Genomic DNA, 21,873 nt, shown 5'->3' on the forward strand with positions numbered 1-21,873 from the left:
TTCTCTTTCTTACTTCACTTAGTATGACAATCTCTAGGTCCATACATGTTGCTGCAAATGGCATTATTTCATTCTTTTTTATGGCTGACTAATATTCCACTGTGTGTGTGTGTGTGTATGTCTGTATCTATATCTATATATACCACATATTCTTTATTCATTCATCTGTCAATGAACATTTAGGTTGCTTCCATATCTTGGCTATTGTAAATAGTGCTGCTATGAACACTGAGGTGCACGTAGCTTTTTGAATTAAGAGTTTTTGTCTTTTCCAGATATATGCCCAAGAGTGGGACTGCTGGATTATAACTCTATTTTTAGTTTTTTAAGGAACCCCCATACTGTTTTCCATGGTGGCTGCACCGATTTACATTCCCACCAACAGTGTAGGAGGGTTGCCTTTTCTCCACCCCCTCTCCAGCATTTATTATTTGTAGACATCTTGATGATAGCTTCCCACATGACTAGTGTGAAGTGATACCTCATGGTAGTTTTGATTTGCATTTCTCTAATAATTATAGATGCTGGACATCTTTTCATGTGCTTTTTGGCCATCTGTATGTCTTCTTTGGAGAAGTGTCTATTTAGGCCTTCTGCCCATTTTTTGATTGGGTTTGTTTGTTTCTTTAAGATATTGAGTTGAGCTTCCCTGATGGCACAGTGGTTGAGAGTCCGCCTGCTGATGCAGGGGACGCGGGTTCGTGCCCCTGACCGGGAGGATCCCACATGCCGCGGAGTGGCCGGGCCCGTGAGCCATGGCCACTGGGCCTTCGTGTCCGGAGCCTGTGCTCCGCAAAGGGAGAGGCCACAGCAGTGAGAGGCCCACGTGCCACAAAAAAAAAAAGAAAAAGATATTGAGTTGTATGAGTTGTTCACATATTTTGGATGTTAACCACTCATCAGTTGCACCGTTTGCAAATATTTTTCCCATTCTGTAGGTTACCTTTTCATTTCATTCATGGTTTCCTTTGCTGTGCAAAAGCCTTTAAGTTTAATTAGGTACCATTTGTTTACTTTTGCTTTTGTTTTTTGCTTTCCTCCAGGAGTTTTATAGTGTCCAGTCTTACATTTAGGTCTTAATCCATTTTGAGTTTATTTTTGTGTATGATGTTAGAGAATGTTCTAATTTTATTCTTTATATGTAGCTGTTCAGTTTTCCCAGCACCACTTATTGAAGGGACTGTCTTTTCTCCATTGTATATTCTTACCTCCTTTGTCATAGATTAATTGACCATAAGTGTGGACCGTTGAGTATGTACATTTATTTCTGGGCTTTCTATCCTGTTCCACTGATGTACGTGTCTGTTTTTGTGCCTGTACCATGTTGTTTTGATTACTGTAGATTTATATTCAATAGTATAATCTGAAGCCAGGGAGCATGATACCTCCAGCTCCGTTCTTCTTGCTCAGAATTGTTTTGGCTATTTGGGGTCTTTTGTGTTTCCATATAAATTAAAATATTTTTTGCTCTAGTTCTGTGAAAAATGCCATTGGTAATTTGACAAGAATTGCACTGAATCTATAGATTGCCTTGGGTAATATGGTAATTTTAACAATATTGATTCTTCCAACCCAAGGACATGGTATATCTTTCCATCTGTTTGTGTCATCTTCAATTTCTTTCATCAGTGTCTTATAGTTTTCAGAGTACAGGTCTTTTTCCTCCTTAGGTAGGTTTATTTCTAGGTATTTTATTCTTTTTGATGCTATGGTAAGTGTGACTGTTTCCTTTTTCTTTTTCTGATAGTTCATTTTTTAAAAAATATTTATTTATTTATTTGGTTGCACTGAGTCTCAGTTGTGGCAGGCAGTCTCCTTAGTTGCCGGCTCATGGGCTCCTTAGTTGCAGCTCGTGGGTTCCATAGTTGCAGCTCACTGGTTCCTTAACTGCAGCACATGGGTTCCTTAGTTGTGGCAGGTGGGCTCCTTAGTTGCCGGCTCATGGGCTCCATAGTTGCGGCTCGCCAGCTCCTTAGTTGTGGCATACGAACTCTTAGTTGAGGCATGCATGTGGGATCTAGTTCCCTGACCAGGGATCAAACCCAGGCCCCCTGCATTGGGAGCATGGAGTCTTATCCACTGTGCCACCAGGGAAGTCCCTGATAGTTCTTTGTTAATGTATAGAAATACAACAGATCTCTGTACATTAATTCTGTATTCTGCAACTTTACCGAATTCATTGATGAGCTCCAGGAGTTTTCTGGTAGCATCTTTAGGATTTTCTATGTATGGTATCATGTCATCTGCAAACGGTGACAGTTTTACTTCTTCCTTTCCAATTTGGATTCCTTTTATTTGTTTTTCTTCTCTGATTGTTGTGGCTAAGACTTCCCAAACCATGTGAAATAAAAGTGGGGAGAGTGGGTACCCTTGTCTTGTTCCTGATCTTAAAGGGAATGTTTTCAGGTTTTCACTGTTGACTATGATGTTAGCTGTGGATTTGTCATATATGGCCTTTATTATGTTGAGGTAGGTTCCCTCTATGCTCACTTTCTGGAGAGTTCTTATCGTAAATGGATGTTGAATCATATCAAAAGCTTTTTCTGCATCTATTGAGATGATCTTATGGTTTTTATTCTTCAGTGTGTTAATGTGGTGTATCACACTGATTGATTTGCGAATACTGAAAAATCCTTGCATCCCTGGAATAAATCCCACTTGATAATGGTGTATGATCCTTTTAATGTATTGTTGGTTTCAGTTTGTTAGTATTTTGTTGAGGATTTTTGTATCTATGTTCATCAGTGATATCGGCCTGTAATTTTCTTTTTTTGTGATATCTTTGCCTGGCTTTGGTATCAGGGTGATGGTGGCCTCACAGAATGGGTTTGGAAGCATTCCTTCCTCTGCAGTCTTTTGGAATAGTTTCAGAAGGATAGGTGTTAACTCGTCTCTAAATGTTTTGTAGAATTCACTTGTGAAGCCATCTGGTCCTGGACTTTTGCTTGTTGGGAGTTTTTAAATTACCAATTCAATTTCAGTACTGGTAATCCGTCTGTTCATATTTTCTATGTCTTCCTGGTTCAGTCTTGGGAGATTGTATCTTTCTAAGAATTTGTCCATGTCTTCTAGGTTGCCCATTTTATTGACATATCATTGCTTACAGTAGTCTCTTATGATCCTTTGTATTTCTGTGGTGTTGGTTGTAGCTTCTCCTTTTTCATTTCTGATTTTATTGATTTGGGCCCTCTCCCTTTTTTTCTTGATTAGTCTGGCTAAAGGTTTATCAGTTTTGTTTAACTTTTCAAAGAACCAGCTTTAAGATTCATTGATCTTTGTTATTGTTTTCTTCATTCTATTTCATTTATTTCTTTCCTTCTGATCTTTATGATTTCTTTCCTTCTACATTCTTTGGGTTTTGCTTGTTCTTCTTTCTGTAGTTGCTCTACTTGCGTTAGGTTGTTTATATGAGATTTTCTTGTTTCCTGAGGTAAGCCTGTATTGCTATAAACCTCCCTCTTACACCTGTTTTTGCTGCCTCCCATAGGTTTTGGATCATTGTGTTTTCATTTTAATTTGTCTCTAGGTATTTTCTGACTTCTGCTTTGATTTCTTCAGTGATCCATTGATTGTTTAGTAGCATTTTTTTAAGCCTCCATGTGTTTTGTGTTTTTTGCAGTTTTTTTTCATATAGTTGACTTCTGGTGTTATAGCATTGTGGTTGGAAAAGATGTTTGATATGATTTCAATTTTCTTAAATTTACAGAGGCTTGTTTTGTGGCCCAGCATGTGATCTATCCTGGAGAATGTTCCTTGTGTACTTGAAAAGATTATGTATTTTGCTTTTGGATGGAATGCTCTATAAATATAAATTGAGTCCTTGTGGTCTAATGTGTTATTTAAGGCCTGTGTTTCCTTATTGTTTTCTGTCTGGATGATCTGTCCATTGATGTAAGTGGGGTGTTAAAGTTTCCTACTATTGTTGTGTTACTGTTGATTTCTCCTTTTATGTCTGTTAATATCTGCCTTATATACTGTGGTGCTCCTATGTTGGGTATATATATATTTACAATTGTTATATTTTCTTCTTGTATTGATCCCTTGATCATTATGTAGTGTCCTTTGTCTCTTGTAACAATCTTTATTTTACTTTTTTAAAAAAATTTATTTATTTTATTTATGGCTGCACTGGGTCTTTGTTGCTGCACACTGGCTTTTCTCTAGTTGAGGCAAGCAGGGGCTGCTCTTCATTGTGGTGGGCAGGCTTCTCATTGTGGTGGCTTCTCTTGATGCAGAACATGTGCTCTAGGTGCATGGGCTTCAGTAGTTGTGGCACATGGTCTCAGTAGTTGTGGCTTGCGGGCTCTAGAGCGCAGGCTCAGTAGTTGTGGCGCACGGGCTTAGTTGCTCTGCGGCATGTGGGATCTTCCTGGACCAGGGCTTGAACCCATGTCCCCTGCATTGGCAGGCAGATTCTTAACCACTGCACCACCAGAGAAGCCCACAATCTTTATTTTAAAGTCTGTTTTGTCTGACATAAGTATTGCTACTCTGGCTTTCTTTGGATTTCCATTTGCGTAGATACCCGTTTCCATCCCCTCACTTTCAGTACATATGTGTCTCTAGATCTGAAGTGAGTCTCTTGTAGGAGGCATATATACTGATCTTGTTTGTATCCATTCATCCATTCTGTGTCTTTCAGTTGGAGTATTTAGTCCATTTACATTTAAGGTAATTATCAATATGTATGCCATTTTGTTAATTGTTTTGGATTTTAAAAATTATTTATTTATTTATTTGGCTGTGCCAGGTCTTAGTTGTGGCATGCAGGATCTTCGTTGCCACATGCAGGATCTTCATTGTGGCATGAGGGATTTTTTTAGCTGTGGCACGTGGGGTCTTTTAGTTGCGGCGTGCAAACTCTTAGTTGTGGAATGTGGGATCTAGTTCCCCGACCAGGGATCAAACACAGGCCCCCTGCATTGCGAGTATGGAATCTTAGCCACTGGACCACCAGGGAAGCCCCTGGATTTGTTTTTGTAGGTCTTTTTTTCCCTTTCTAGTTTTGTTCTCTTCTCTTGTGATTTGATGACCGTCTTCAGTGGTATATTTGGATTCCTTTATCTTTTTTTGTGTATGTCTATTATAGATTTTTGGCTTGTGGTTACCATGAGGTTTTTGAATAGCAGTCTATGTATATTATATGCATGATTGTTTTAAGTTGCTGATCTCTTTATTTCAAATGCATTTTAAATACCCTGCATTTGTACTCTCCTCCCCTCATGATTACTGTTTTTCACATCATATTTCACATCTAATTGTTTTGTGTATCCCTTAACTGCTTATTATGGATACAGATGATTTTACTACTTTTGTCTTTAACCTCCCTACTGACTTTGTGTGTGGATGACTTCCTACCTTTACTATATGTATGCCTTTACTGGTGAGCTTTTTCATTCCATAATTTTCTTGTTTCTTGTTGTGGCCTTTTCTTTATCACCTAGAGAAGTTCCTTTAACAGTTGACGTAAAGATGATTTGGTGGTGCTGAATTCATTTTGCTTTTGCTTGTCTGTAAAGCTTTTGATTTCTCCATCAAACCTGAATGAGGGCCTTGCTGGGTAGAGTATTCTTAGTTGTAGGTTTTTCCCTTTCATCACTTTAAATATATCATGCCATTCCCTTCTGGTCTGCAGAGTTTCTGCTGAAAAATCAGCTGATAGCCTTATAAGAGTTCCCTTGTATATTATTTGTTGCTTTTCCTTTGCTGTTTTTAATATTCTCTCTTTAAGTTTTGTCATTTTAATTACAGTGTCTTGCCATGTTCCTCTTTGGGTTAATCCTGTATAAGACTCTCTGTGCTTCACTGGACTTGGGTACTTGGGTAACTATTTCCTTTCCCAGGTTAGGAAGGTTTTCAGCTATTATCTCTTCAAATATTTTCTTGGGCCCTTTCTCTCTCTCTCCTCCTTCTGGGACCCCTTTAACGCGAGTATCAGTGTATTTGATGTTGTCCCAGAGGTCTCTTAAACACTCCTCATTTCTTTTCATTCTTTTTTCTGTTTAGCAGCAATGATTTCCACCACTCTGTCTTCCAGCTCACTGATCCATTCTTCTGCCTCATTTAGTCTACTATTGATTCCTTCTAGTGTATTTTTCATTTCAGTTATCGCATTCTTCATCTCTGTTTCATTCTTTATATTTTCTAACTCTTTGTTAAAAACTTCTAACTTCTCACTCTGTATCTCCATTCTCCTCCCGAATTCTTTGATCATCTTTACGACCATTACTCTGAACTCTTTCTTGGGTAGACTGCCTATCTCCACTTCACTTAGTTCTTCTTCTTGGCCCTCTGTAGGAGGCGTCCTATGCATCCCAGCAGAGCACTTCCCTTGCATCACCCAAGCTATATGCTCTAGGGGTTCCCCCTAAGAGAGCTGCATGGGTCCTTCTGTCATGGCAGGCTAACTATGAGGGTGGTCTGGTAGGCCTGGTTGGCCCCTAGTCTGAATAGGGTGCCAGGCCCTGCCTTGTATAGATGCAACTGGCTGTTGTTTAGTGGGGCCTGGTCACAAGGTGGCTGGCTGCAGAATCCTAGGGGGCCCCAGGGCTAGTGCTGGCTCACTGGTGGGTGGAGTCAAGGTCCTGGTCCTGAAGACTCTGGGGCTGCTGCCCACTCCCTGGCACGTGAAGTCAGATCCTGGGGTTAGTGCCAGACTACTGGCAGGCAGAGCTGGTTCCTGGAATCTGGCTGCAGGGCCCAGGGATTCCAGAGCTCATTTTAAATCACTGGTGGAGTGGGGCTGGTTCCTGACACAACTGGGTGTGGGGTCTGGGGTGTCCTGAAGGTTGCACTGGCCTGCTAGTCAGCAGGGCCAAGGCCCAGATGGGCTCAGGGTAAGGTCGGGCCTGCTTTGTGGGGTCACAGTTTTCTTGCTTCTGGTGTCTGCCCCCTGGTGGATGAGGCTGGTCTAGAGGCTTCTGCAGGCCTCCTGGCAGGAGGGGCCTGTACCTGTTCACTGGTGGGTGGTGTTGGCCCTCTGGTGCGCTAGGCCATGTCTAAAGGTGGCTATGGGCTCTTTAGTCTTTAGGCAACCTAAAAATCCAATATGTCAACTACCAGGAGTGTTCACACAGCTAAATTTTCCCCAATATTCACAAGTGTCTATGTTCCCAGCATGAGTCACAGCTGCCCCTCTCTTCGCCAGGAGACCCTCTGGGACCAGTAAGTATGCCTGGCCGAGGCTAATATGAAATCTGCTTCTGCCCTGGGTCCCAGCACATGTGAAATTCTGTGTGTGCACTTCAAGACTGAAGTCTCTATTTCCCTCAGTCGTGTAGGACTCCCGCAGTTAAGCCCGGCTGGCCTTTCAAGTCAAATGCTCTGAAGACTTGTCTTCCCAGGGCTGGACACCTGGAATGGGAAGCCTGATGTGGAGCTCAGAACTCTCACTCCTGTGGGAGAACCTCTGAAATATAATTATTCTCCAGTTTGTCATTTGCATACCTGGGGAGTATGGGATTTGATTATATTGTGAGTCTGCTCCTCCTATCCATCTTGTTGTGGTTCCTTCTTTATATCTTTAGTTGTAGATCTTTCCTGGTAGGTTTTGGTTCTTTTTAAATCAATGGTTGTTCTGCAGATTTTGGTGTGCTCATGAGAGGAGGTGAGCTCAGGGTCTCTCTACTCCACCATCTTAGCTGCTCTCCTCTATAATTCCACTTATTTCAATACTTCAAGAATTTCCAAAATGTCAGATCTGTGACAGAATATAGAACTATTATAGAAGATGACTTTTTATTCTATATGCTTATATTTCATTTATTTTACACTGGTTTATGCAGAAATTATTCTGAAAAAGTTGCATTTAAATCAAACCTTTAAAATGAAAAATGAAATATCAAAGTTAAATGAATTCAACTGAGAACTGACCATTTACTGGACAGTTGTGACCAACCCTGCAGGCATCAATATCCACTCAACTTATTTTTTAAGGTCAAGTTTTCTTATGTAGGTTTGACTTTTTAAAAATATTTTTAAGCTTTTCCTCTAAGATCAGTAACAAGGCAAGGATGTCTGCTTTCACCACTTCTATTCAACATAGTACTGGAAGTTCTAACAAGAGCAATTAAGCAAGAAAAAGAAATAAAATACATTCAGATTGAGAAGGATAAAATACAATTATTTATGTTTGCAGACGATATGATCTTAAATGTAGAAAACCATAAAGATTCTGCAAAAAAAAAGAATAAATGAATTCAACAAAATAACAGAATATAAAATTAAAACTCAAGAATCTGTTGTGTTTCTATGCACTAACAATGAATAATCAGAAAAGGAAATCAGGAAGACAATTCCATTTTCAGTAGCTTCAAAAAGAATAAATACTTAGGAATTAACCAAGGAAGTGAAAGACTTGTATAATGGAAACTACAAAACATTGCTGAAAAAAGTTAAAGGAGACATAAATGAATGGAAACACATCCCATGTTCATGCATTGGCAAGACTTGGAAAATGTCAATAGAATTGACCCTTGAGCAGCATGGGTTTGAATTGCATGGGTCCACTTACATGCAGATTTTTTTTTCAATAAATATGTATTACAGTACTACATGATATGAAGTTGGTTGAAACTGTAAATGTGGAGCCTTGATTACAGAGGGCTGACTATAAAGTTATATGTGAATTTTCGACTATGTTGGGGGGGGTGGCATCCCTAACCCCCCTGTTGTTAAAGGGTCAACTGTATTATCGAAAGCAATCTACAGATGCAGTGCAATCCCTACCAAAATCCTAATGATGTGTTTTTGCAGAAATATAAAAACCACCCTAAAATTCATATGGAAGCTCAAGGGACCCCAACTATTCAAAGCAATCTTGAAAAAGAATAAACCTGAAGAACTCACACTTCCTGATTTCAAAACCTACTATATAACAAAAATAAGAGTTGGTTCTTTGAAAAGATAAACAAAATTGACAAACGTTTAGCTAGACTAACCATGGAAAAAAGAGACGAGAACCAAATCAACAAAATTATAAATGAGAAAGGAGACATTACAGCTAATACCACAGAAACAAAAAGGATCATAAGAGGCTACTATGAACAACTATATGCAAACAAACTAGACAACCTAAAAAAATGGAAAAAAATCTTAGAAACATGCAACCAACCAGGACTGAATTAGGAAAAAACAGAAAATCTGAATAGACCAAACACTAGTAGGATATTGAATCAGTAATCAAAATCTCACAACTAAGAAAAGCCCAGGGCCAGATGGCTTCACAGGTGAACTTTAACAAACATTTAAAGAAGAATTAGGGACTTCTCTGGTGGTCCAGTGGCTAAGACTCTGCGCTCCCAATGCAGGGGGCCCAGATTCCACCCCTAGGTCCCACATGCTGCAACTAAAGATCCCACACGCCACAACGAAGATCCTGCATGCTGCAACTAAGACCTGGCACAGCCAAATAAATAAATATTTAAAAAAAAGAAGAATTAACACTAATCCTTCTCAAACTCTTCCAAAAAAATATAAGAGGAGAGAATACTCTAAAACTCATTTTATGAGGCCTTATACCAAAGCCACAAAGAACACTACCAGAAAAGAAAACTACAGGACAATATCCCTGAAGAATATGGATGCAAAAACTCTCAACAAAATACTAGCAAACCAAATTCAGAAGCACATCAAAAATATCATTCACCATGACAAAGTGGGATTTATCCCTGGGATGCAAGGATGGTTCAACATATACAAAATCAATGTAATATATCACATTAATAGAATGAATGAAAAAAAACATATGATCATTTCAATAGATGCAGAAAAAGCATCTGACAAAACTGAACATTCATTTATGGTTTAAAAAACTCTTAAAAAACTAGGTATAGAAAGAATGTACCTAAACATAATAAAGGTCATATATAATAAGCCCACAACTAACATCACATCAATGGTGAAACGCTTCCTCTAAAATCAGGAACAAGACAAGGGTGCTCACTCTCACCACTCCTATTCAACATAGTACTGGAAGTCCTAGCTAGAGCAATCAGGCAAGAAAAAGAAATAAAAGGCATCAGAATTAGAAAGGAAGAAAAAATTGTTCATATATGCAGATGACATGATTTTATATATAGAAAATCCTGAAGACTCCCCCGACCAAAAGTGCTAGAATAAATGAATTCAGTAAAGTTGTAGAATACAAAATCAACATACACAAATCAGTACCATTTCTATACACCAACAATGAATTATCTGCAAAAGAAATAAAATGATCTCATTTACAATAGCACCAAAACAGCAAAACACCTAGGAATACATTTAACCAAGGAGGTAAAATACCTAATCACTGAAAACTATAAGACACTGATGAAAGAAATTGAAGAAGACACATGAATGGAAAGGTATCTTGTGTTCACGGATTGGAAGAATATTGTTAAAATGTCTATACCACAAAAGCCATCTATAGAATCAATGCAATCTCTATCAAGATTCTAATGGCATTTTTTTTATAGAAGTGGAAAAAACAATCCTAATATTTATATGGAACCACAAAAGAGCCTGAATAGTCAAAGCAATTCTGGAAAAAAATAACAAAGTGGGAGGCATCACCCATCCTGATTTCCAGCTATATTTTAAAGCTATAGTAATCATAACAGTATGGTATTAGCATAAAAAAAGACACAATGGAAACAGACCAATGGCACAGAATAGAGGCTCCAGAAATAAACCCATGCACAGTCAACCAATATTTAACAAGGTAGCCAAGAATACTCACTGGAGTCTCTTCAACAAGTGGTGTTGGAAAAATTGGATATTCACATGTAAAAAAATGCAACTAGATCTCTATTCCTTACAAGAGTTAACTTGAAGGTGGTTCAAGATGACAACATAGAAGATCCTGAAATTACCTCCTCCTTCAGACACACCAAATCTACAACTAAATTTGGGGTAATTTTCTTTGAAAAAGACCTACAAACTAGCTGAGCAACTCTTCACATTAGGCAAATGAGAAAAAGGAAACACGGAAGCAGGTAGGAAAAGCTGAGACACAATCTTGCCAGAAACCCCACCCCTAGGGCAGTGACCCACAGTTGGGAGGGAACTCACAAACCTGGAGCTTCTCCCTGAGGAGCAAAGGGTTCCTACCTTACACTGGACACCACAACTTTTTTTTTTTTTTGGCTGTGTTGGGTCTTAGTTGCTGCGCACGGGCTTTCTCTAGTTGCAGCGAGCGGGGGCTACTCTTTGTTGTGGTGCACGGGCTTCTCATTGCAGTGGCTTCTCTTGTTGCGGAGCACAGGATCTAGGTGCACAGGCTTCAGTAGCTGTGGCACTTGGGCTCAGTAGTTGTGGCTCATGGACTCTAGAGCGCAGGCTCAGTAGTTGTGGTGCACGGGCTTAGTTGCTCCATGTCATGTGGGATCTTCCCAGACTAGGGCTCAAACCTGTGTCCCCTACATTGGCAGGCAGATTCTTAACCACTGTGCCACCAGGGAAATCCCTGGACACCACAACTTTTAGGACCTGCACCTGAGAGACAAGCCCCCAAAACATCTGGCTTTGAAAACCAACGGGGCTCACAATCATGAGACCCTAAGGGCTGCAGCAAACTGAGAAATGACCCTTAAAGGGCTCATGTGTGAACTTACTCACCCCAGGGCCCAGTGCAGAAGCAGCTATTTGAAAAGTACCCAAACTTTATATGAAAGAGATTCATTTGATAACCTTAAAGCATCAGCCACAGGGGCAGGAGTCTTCTGGGATACTCTCTGGGGATGGAGGCTGTTGGGTGCCATTCTATGCTCTCCCTCTGCCTTGCTGAAGGCGGGGGCGCGGGCATCATCTTTATCCCCATCCTCAGTGGGCACCACCTTCACACTCGGTCTCTGCTGTAATCCGGAGCGCTGGCAGCTCCTGGAGGGCAGCTTTTACACGTCAGGTGCCCCCGCTTTTATGTCTGGTTCCCAGGTTTTTGTGGCTGCTGTCCAGGGGACACCCCTTGATCATTGAGCTCTGGTGGTCAGTGGGGCTTATACTTACAGGTCCCAAAGGACTGTCACCAATAAAGAAAGAGTTCTTAAACGGTTATGACCTTCAGGGCACAGCAAGAAGCAACAGACCCCAGGAGCTCAGTCTTCCTCTGAAAGCAGCCTAGTAGTTTATCATCATAGCTGCAGCCCGAGGGGAGCTGACTGTAAGCCTTCCAGAGACCTCGAAGGGTGGGTACCACCTTCACCCTCTTCCTTTCTGCGACCCCAGAGCACCAGTAGAGCTCTTACACATGTCTGGTGCCCTGGATTTTGTGGTTTTCCCCCAGGGAATGCTTCTTGATCACCGGCTCTGGTGGCCTGGGGGGGCTTGTGCCCCTGAGCCCCACAGCACAATAACAATTAGAGAGACAGTTCTTGGCAGACAGCACCCCCAGGGCACTGTGCAGACAGCAGACTGAAACACACCCCCAGGCCTTCTGTGAAAAAGGCCCACTTGCTTGTCCTGGAGCTTCTGCCTGAGGGGCAGGCTTCAAGTCTGGTACACATCCAGGTGCCTACAGAGATGCTCTCGGGGAATGTAGGGCAGGGGACTCCGTCTTTACGTTCTCCCTCTGCCTTGTTCCAGCTTGCCTGTATCTCCCAGAGAAGAGCTTTACACTCATTTACAGCCCCAGTTTTCGCAACTTTCACCAAGGGGACACCTCCAAACTGACGGACTCTGGTGGCCAACAGGGCTTATGCTTGCAGGTCTACAGAGCTCTGCACAGTTGGATACTTTATAACTGCATACTTAAAAGCTGCTGCCTGAGGGTCTGGCTTCCAATCAGCCTGAATCTAGGTGCTGAGATCCTCCCGTCTGAGACATGAACAGGTCTTGGCACATCCTCAACTACTGGGAGCCATTCAAAGTAAAATAAGCTCGCTTGCACAATCATAAAGGCTTGAAAGACAGCCAAGAGCTATAGGGCAAGTGTGAATGCCAAAGTTCATCTTCTACATGTGGCCACTCCTTCAGGACGAAGAGAGGTGGCTGTTTTATCTAATGCACAGAAACCAACACGTAGTCAAGCAAAGTGAGGAAACAGAATATGTTCCAAATGAAAGAACAGGAATAAACCTCAAAAAAAAACCTTAATGAAAGAGATAAATAATTTACCTGATAAAGAGTAATGGTCATAAAAATGCTCAGCAAACTTGGGAGAAGAATAGACGAACATAGTGAGAACTTCAACACAGAGAAAATATAGAAATTAGCAAATCGAAGTCACAGAGCTAAAAAATACACTAACTGTACCGACACTAGGGGGGTTCAACAGTAGACTAGATGAAACAGAAGACAAGATCTGTGAACTTGAAAACAGGGCAGTGGAACTCATGCAATCATATCAGCAAAAAGAAAAAAGAATTTAAAAAGTGAAGACAGGGAATTCCCTGGCAACCCAGTGCTTAGGACTCGGTGCTGTCACTGCCATAGCCTGGGTTCAGTCCCTGGTCGGGGAACTAAGATCCCACAAGCCACATGGCATGGCCAAAAAAAAAAAAAAAAAAAAGTGAAGACAGCTTAAGGAAATTATAGGACAACATCAAACACACAAACATTCTCATTATAGGGGTCTCAAAAGGAGAAGAGAGAGAGAAAGAAAGGTGCAGAAAAGTTATTTGAAGATAGAATGGCAGAAGACTTCCCTAGCTTGGGGAAGGAAACAGACGTCCAGGTCCAGGAAGCACGGACAGCTCCAAATAAGATAAACATAAAGAGATGCACACAAAGACACATTATACTTAAAATGTCAAATGTTAAAGACAAGAAGAGAGTCTTAAAAGGAGAAAGAGAACAACAACTTCTTCTATATAAGGGAACCCCCATAAGACTATCAGATATTTCAGCAGAACCTTTGCAGGCCAGAAGGGAGTGGCACAATATATTCAAGGTGATAAAAGAAAAAAACTTCCTGGCAAAGTTAATATTCAGATTGAAGGAGAGATAGAGTTTTGCAGACAAGCAAAAAACTAAAGGAGTTCATCACCACTAAACCAGGCTTACAAGAAATAAGGGACTGCTTTACACTGAAAAGGAAGGGTGCTAATTAGTAACAAGAAAATATATGAAAGTATAAATCTCACTGGTAAAGGTAAATATATAGTAAAGATAGCAGACTATTCACTTATAAAGCTAATATGAAGGTTAAAAGATAAAAGTAGTAAAAATAACTATAACTACAGTAATTAGTCAAGGGATACAGAAGATAAAAGATGTTAAATATGACATCAAAAACAAAAAACTTTGGGAGGGAGTAAAAATGTAGAGCTTTAGAGCATGTTCAAACTTAAGTCATCAACTTATAATAGATTGTAACAAATATAAGTTATTATATCTAAGTCTCATGGTAACCACAAAGCAAAAACCTGTAGTAGATACACAAAAGACAGTGAGAAAGGAATCTAAGCATACTACTAAAGAAAGTCATTGAAGCACAAAGAAATAGAGCAAGAGATGAAGAAAGGGAGAGGAACTACAAAACATCCAGAAAACAATTAACAAAATGGCAATAAGTATATATCTATCAATAATTACTTTAGATGCAAATGGACTAAATTCTCCAATCAAAAGACAGAGCAGCTGGATAAAAAAACGAAAAAGAACACCCCAGTATATGCTTCCTATAAGAGACTCACTTTGGATGTAAGGACATGTATAAACTGAAAGTGAAGAGATGGAAAAAGATATTCCATGCAAATGAGGAAACCAAAAGAAAGCTGGGGTAACTATACTTACATTAGACAAAATAAACTTTAAAACAAAGACTGTAAAGAAGCATAGCATTACATAATGCTAAAGGAGTCAATCTGACAAGAGAATATAACATTTGTAAATATTTATGCACCCAACATAGGAGCACTTAAATTTATAAAGCAAATACTAACAGATCTAAAGGGAAAAATAGCCAGCAATACAATAATAATAGGGGATTTTAATACCCCAATTACATCAATGATCATCCAGAGAGAAAATCAGTAAGGTAACATCAGCTTTAAAGGACACTTTAGACCATACGGCATTAACAGATATATACAAAACATTCCATACAAAAGCAGCGGAACATAAATTCTCCTTGAGGGCACATGCAACATTTTTCAGGATAAATCATATGCTACGCCACAAAACAAGTCTTAGTAAATTTAAGAATACTGAAATCATATCAAGCATCTTTTGTGACCACGATAGTATGAAACGAAATCAATTATAAGAAGAAAACTGGAAAATTCACAAATATATGAAGATTAACAACATGCTGATAAACCAGTGGGCTAATGAAGAAATCAAAAGTGAAATTAAAAATACCTGAGACATTAATGAGGGATTGCTTGCCTCGGAGGCATTTCACAGAAGCAGGCTTGGTCCTGACCAGCAGCATCCTAGGCTGTCAGGATAGACACAAACTGGGGCTCTTCCATCTGTGAAATCCCCCAAATCACAGCTGCTGACCTAGAATTTTTTAGACCCTCTCAGCCTTTTAAGGCCGAAGGAACTCAGTGGCGAACACCCCTGGGGAGGTCTTCCTTTCCTTGTTACATCTTCAAATTAAATTAAGGTGAATGATCACAGCTAAATTTGAGAAATTATTAGCGCAACTGTCAATCAAATTCTCTAGATGGAAAATATTATTCTTTAGAACAGAATCTGAGTTCAGAACCCATCTAGGATTTTTCAGCACCCTTGGGATCAACTTAAAAATTCCATTACCTTTCTTTCCAACGTAGACGTCCATCAGGGTAATGTGGTGGGGTTTTCTTCCAAGGCACTCAACTTGACAAATCTGGTCACAGAGAGGAAAATATTGGTAAAGATGTCAAAACTAACAGACAATGGCATTCAAAATATTTGGCCCATCTCTAACCTTAGTCATTTGCCCTAGTGAAGTAAAGCAAAGAGCTAGTTAGTTGGGGGTTTTTTGGGGGGTAGATTTTTGGAATTAGTGTAGATAATAATTATTTAGCTCCTACATTTAGATCTAAGAGTGAATTTTTGCATATAGTGGGAGGAAAGGTATACTTTTTTTTTTTTTTTTTGCCTTGGCATCTTTGTTGGAAAGCAATTGATTGTGACCATAAGGGCTTATTTCTGGACATGCCATTCTGTTTTATTGACCCATATGTCTACGTTTATGCCAATACAAGGTTGTCCCAGGGAATTCCCTGGCAGTCCAGTGGTTAGGACTCCATGCTTTCATTGCCAAGGGTGCAAGTTCGATTCCTGATTGGAGAACTAAGATCCCACAAGCTGTGCGTTGCGGCCAAAAAAAAAAAAAAAAAAAGATTGTCCTGATTACCTTTATAGAAAGCTTTGAAACCAGGTAGTGTATCCCAACTTAGTTCTTTTTCAAAACTGTTTGGCTCTTCTATGTTCTTTGCATTTCCATGTAACTTTTAGGGTCAGGTTGTCAAATTCTATTATACCAAAAAAGATTTTCGTGGGGATTATGTGAAATCTCTAGATCAATTTAGGGAGGACTGCCTCTTTAACAATAATTGAGCCTTCTAATTGATGTGCATGGTACACGTCTCCATTTAATCAGACGTTCAGGTAAGTATCTCAGCAATGTTTTAGGAGTTTTGGTGCATAGTTCTTGCACTTTTTTGTTAAATTGATTCCCAAGTATTTTGTTCTTTTTGATGCTATTGTGAATGAAATTGCTTTTTAATTTCATTTCTGAATTGTTCATTGTTAGCACATTAAAATATAATTAACTTTGTAAAAAAATAAAAATAAAAATACCTGAGACAAATGAAAACTGAAATACAAAATACCAAAATTTATGGGATGCAGTAAAAGCAAGTCTAAGAGGGAAATACATAGTGATAAATGTTTGCCTCAAGAAACAACAACAATCTCAAACAAATAACTTTATACCTCAAAAAACTGGAAAAAGAAAAACAAAGCCCAAAGTTAGTAGAAGGAAGGAAATAACAAAGATCAGAGTGGAAATAAATGGAATACAGACTAAAAAGACAATAGAAAAGATCAATAAAACTAAGAGCTAGAAGTTGGTTCTTTGAAAAGATAAACAAAATTGGCCAACATTCAACCAGACTGACCAAAATAAAGAGAGGAATCAAAAAATAAGATCAGAAATTAAAAAGGAGACATTATGGGCTTCCCTGGTGGCGCAGTGCTTGCGAGTCCACCTGCCGATGCAGGGGACACGGGTTCGTGTCCCGGTCTGGGAAGATCCCACATGCCGCGGAGCGGCTGGGCCCGTGAGCTGTGGCCGCTGGGCCTGTGCATCCGGAGCCTGTGCTCCGCAACGGGAGAGGCCACAGCAGTGAGAGGCCCATGTACTGCAAAAAAAAAAAAAAAAAAAAAAGGAGACATTACAACTGATCCAAAGGATGGTAAGAGACTACTATGAACAACTATAGAACAAACTGGACAACCTAGAAAAAATGAGTAAATTCCTAGAAACATACAACCTTCCAAAACTGAATTATGGAGAAATATAAAATCTTAATAGACCAACCATTAATAAGGAGACTGAATCAGTAATCAAACACTTCCCAACAAACAAAAGTCTAGGGCAAGACAACTTACTGGTGAATTCTACCAAAACATTCAAGGAATAAATATCATTCCTACTCAAACTCTTCCAGAAATAAGAGGAAGAAACACTTCCAAACTCATTTTATGAGACCAGCATTACCCTGATAATGCAAAACCAGATAAGGATGCCACAAGAAAATTATAGACCAATATCACTGATGAACACAGATGCAAAAATCCTCAATAAAATATGAGCAAGCCAAATTCAACTATACATTAAAAATGATCATATCCATCATCAAATGGGATCATCCCAGGGATGCAATCATGGTTCAAAGTCTTCAAATCAATCAATGTGATACACCATTAACAAAATGAAGGATAAAAATCATACATGCAGAAAAAGCATTTGACAAAATTCAACATCTGTTTACGGTAAAAACTCTCAACCAAGTGGGTAGAGAGGAACTATACCTCAACATAATAAAGGCCATCTATGACAAGGCCACAGCTAACATCATACTCAATTGTGAAAAGTTGAAAGCTTTTTCTCTAAGATAAGAAACAAGATAAAGATGCCTACTCTCACCACTTTCTTTTCAACATGGTATTAGAAGTCCTAGCCAGAACAATTAGGCAAGAAAAAAAATAAAAGGTATCCAAATCAGAAAGGAAGAAGTAAGACTGTTACTGTTGGCAGATGACATATTATATATAGAAAATCCAAGAGACCCCACCAAAAACACTACTAAACTAATAAACGAATTCAGTAAAGTTGCAGGATACAATATCAATATACAAAATCTGTTGCATTTCTACAAACTAATAACTATCAGAAAGACAAATTAAGGAAATAATCCCATTTAAAATTGCATCAAAAAAGGGACTTCCCTGGTGGTGCAGTGGTTAAGAATCCGCCTGCCAACGCAGGGGACACGGGTTTGAGCCCTGGTCCAGGAAAATCTCACATGCTGCGGAGCAACTAAGTCCGTGAGCCATAACTACTGAGCCTGCAATCTAGAGCCCGCAAGCCATAACTACTGAACCCGTGCACCACAACTACTGAAGCCCATGTGCCTAGAGTCTGTGCTCTGCAACAAGAGACGCCACTGTAATGAGAAGCCCATGCACCGCAATGAAGAGTAGCCCCCGCTCACCGCAACTAGAGAAAGCCTGCACGCAGCAACGAAGACCCAATGCAACCAAAAAAAAAAATATTGCATCAAAAAAAAATAACATACTTAGGACTAAATTTAACCACGTAGGTGAAAGACATATACACTGAAAACTATTAAGACATTGATGAAAGAAATCAAAGACACAAATAAAATGGAACGATATTCCATGTTCATGGATTGGAAGAATTAATATTGTTAAAATGTCCAAGCTGGGGCTTCCCTGGTGGCGCAGTGGTTGAGAATCTGCCTGCTAATGCAGGGGACACGGGTTCAAGCCCTGGTCTGGGAAGATCCCCCATGCTGCGGAGCAACTGGGCCCATGAGCCACAACTACTGAGCCTGCGCATCTGGAGCCTGTGCTCCGCAACAAGAGAGGCCGAGAGAGTGAGAGGCCTGCGCGCCGCGATGAAGAATGGCCCCCGCTCGCCGCAACTAGAGAAAGCCCTCGCACAGAAACGAGACCCAACAGAGTCAAAAATAAATAAACTAATTAAAAAAAAATGTCCAAGCTACCCAAAACAATATACAGATTCAATGCAATCCCTATCAAAATTCCAATGGCACTTTCCACAGAAATAGGAAAAAATAATCCTAACATTTATATGAAACTATGAAGACCATGAATAGCCAAAGAAATGTTGAGAAAGAAGAACAAAGCTGGAGGCATTATACTTCCTGATTTCAAACTATATTACAATGCTGTAGCAATCAAAATAGAATGGTATTGAATAAAAACATCACATATGTCAATGGAACATAATAGAGCCCAGAAATAAACCCACCCATATATGGTCAATTATTTTATGACACAGGAGCCAAAAATATGCAATGGGGAAAGGACGTTCTCTTCAATAAACGGTGTTGGGAAAACTGGACAGCTACCTGCAAAATAATGAAACTAGACCCCTATCTTATAACATACACAAAAACTAACTCAAAATAGATTGAGTTGAATGTAACACCTGAAAACAATAAAATTCTTAGAAGAAAACATAGGCAGTAAGCTTCTTAACATCAATCTTGGCAATGACTTTCTAGATCTGACACCAAAAGCAAAGGTGACAAAAGCAAAAATAAACTCAGACTAAAAAGGTTCTGCACAGCAAAGAAAATCATCAACAAAATGAAAGGCAACCTATGGAATGGAAGAAAATATTTGCAAATCATATATCTCATAATGCGGTTAAAATCCAAAATCTATTAAAAAAAAAAAAACTCATACAACTCAACAGAAAAAAACCCAAATAATCCAATTTAAAAAATGGGCAAAGGACCTGAACAGACACTTTTCCAAAGAAGATATATGAATGGCCAACAGGTATGTGAAAAGATGGTCAGCATCATTATACTCATTAAGGAAATGCAAATCAAAAACCCGAGAGATCACTTCACACCTGTTAGAATGGCTAGATTCAGAAAGACAAGAGATGACAAATGCTGGCAAAGATGTGAAGAAAAGGACTCCTGTGGATGGTTAGTGGGACTGTAAACTGGTACAGCTGCTATGGAAAACAGTACGGAGGTTCCTAAAAGAATTAAATATAGATTTACCATACGATCCAGCAATCCCACCTTGGGGTATATACCCAAAAGAACTGAAAGCAGGGTCTTGAAGTGATACTTGTACACCCATGTTCACAGAAGCATTATTCACAATAGCTAAAACATGGAAGCAACCCAAGTGTCCATCCACTGATGAATGGATAAGCAAAATTCAATATATACATACAATGGAATAGTATTCAGCTTTAAAAAGGAAGGACATTTTGCAATATGCTACAACATGGTTCAATCTTGAGGACATTATGCTAAGTGAAATAAGCCAGTCACAAAAAGACAAATACTGTGTGATTCCACTTAGTCAAAATAATAAAGACAGAAAATAGAATTAGGTTTTCCAGGGGCTAGAGGGAGGGAGAAGGAAAATTATAGGTATAGAGTCAGATTTACAAGATGAAGAGAGCTACGGGGATGGATGGCGGTGAGGACTGCACAACAAAGTGAATGATTTAATAAAATTAATTAAATTGTACTGAACTGTACACTTAAAAATGGTTAAGATGGTAAATTTTATGTTATGTATATTTTAACACAAAAAATTATGAAATTAACATATGCTCATCATAACAAAAAGTAATTACATTAACAAATACCCAGTCTCCCCCCCTCCTCAAAGCTGTACAAATTATTTAAGCTCCTATCAAATTACAGAGATGCCATTAGCTTACATTGATGAGCCAGCATTTTCTGGGAAGGGGAGAAAATTCCTTTAGCAGAATGAAGAACATAATTAAAATACTGCTTCTGTCTAAGAAGCAATGCAAATAAATTATTTTTCATGCAGAAATGAACAAGAAAAAAATTTAAGTCTCAGACACATGGAGTGAAAGCCAAGGTCTGGAGGGACAGGCAGGGGATAGAGGGCTACTGCTTAGTGTTTAGTAGATGGTCTGTGTGTTTGCTTCCTGAAGCTTATGCCCCAACCCGATGGAGACTTAGGGGAAACAACTCTTATTAAAGTAGTGGTAGAAGGGGGCAAAAGATGAGACGACAGTGAGGAAGATACCTTTATAGACCCTTTTACATGCATCACCTGAACCTCAAAATTACTCTGTAACGTCATACAGGGAAAATGTTCTTATTCTGATTTTATGGAGTAAGAGGATTTCTAGGAAGTGCCTCGTCCAGGTCATCCAGCCCTTTGAAGCCTTCCACCCCGGCAACCTGGGCACCATCCAGTTTACCTGACACCCTGCCTCATGTAGGAACAATGATGCTGAGCCAGCTCCTTCTGAATGGGGTGAGATGGGGTTGAGCCAATGAACTGCTGATGCATCAATGATAATGAATCAACACAGCAGCTAACTGACCCCAAAACAGAAATTCCTGACGTGTTTGTGGCGCAGGGACTGTCAGTATCCCCTAGTGACAAATTCTCTCCCCAGGAAGGGAAATGTCTTACCACAAACATCAGAAAGCATTTGTCCAATGTATTTCTCAGTGTGAAAGATTATGCTTATCAAATAACTTTACAGATCACCTCCTTGTCTTTCCAGAAGAGTTGGGGTCAATGTGAAAAAAATTTTGCGTGCACAGAACCGGGCTTCTAAACAGAGAACATTCTAAACATTTTACCTCTTTTCCAGCTGATTTTACAATATAGGCAATTAAGTAATCAAGGAATTAATGAATTTCTGGTGCACAAGAAAACCACATAAGC

At 39.5% G+C, this 21,873-nt stretch overlaps 1 long non-coding RNA gene across 1 annotated transcript in view; it reads right to left on the reverse strand.

Moving 5' to 3' along the window:
* LOC132531690 (uncharacterized) overlaps positions 1 to 21,873 on the reverse strand; it is a 49,685-nt gene that overhangs the window by 26,576 nt on the left and 1,236 nt on the right. Inside the window, exon 2 of the long non-coding RNA XR_009544194.1 lies at positions 15,682 to 15,754. This is a non-coding gene — a long non-coding RNA (uncharacterized LOC132531690). The remainder of the gene's footprint in view (positions 1 to 15,681; positions 15,755 to 21,873) is intronic.

Source organism: Lagenorhynchus albirostris, chromosome 1 (genome assembly GCF_949774975.1).
Source record: "Lagenorhynchus albirostris chromosome 1, mLagAlb1.1, whole genome shotgun sequence".
NCBI classification, from domain to species: domain Eukaryota; kingdom Metazoa; phylum Chordata; class Mammalia; order Artiodactyla; family Delphinidae; genus Lagenorhynchus; species Lagenorhynchus albirostris.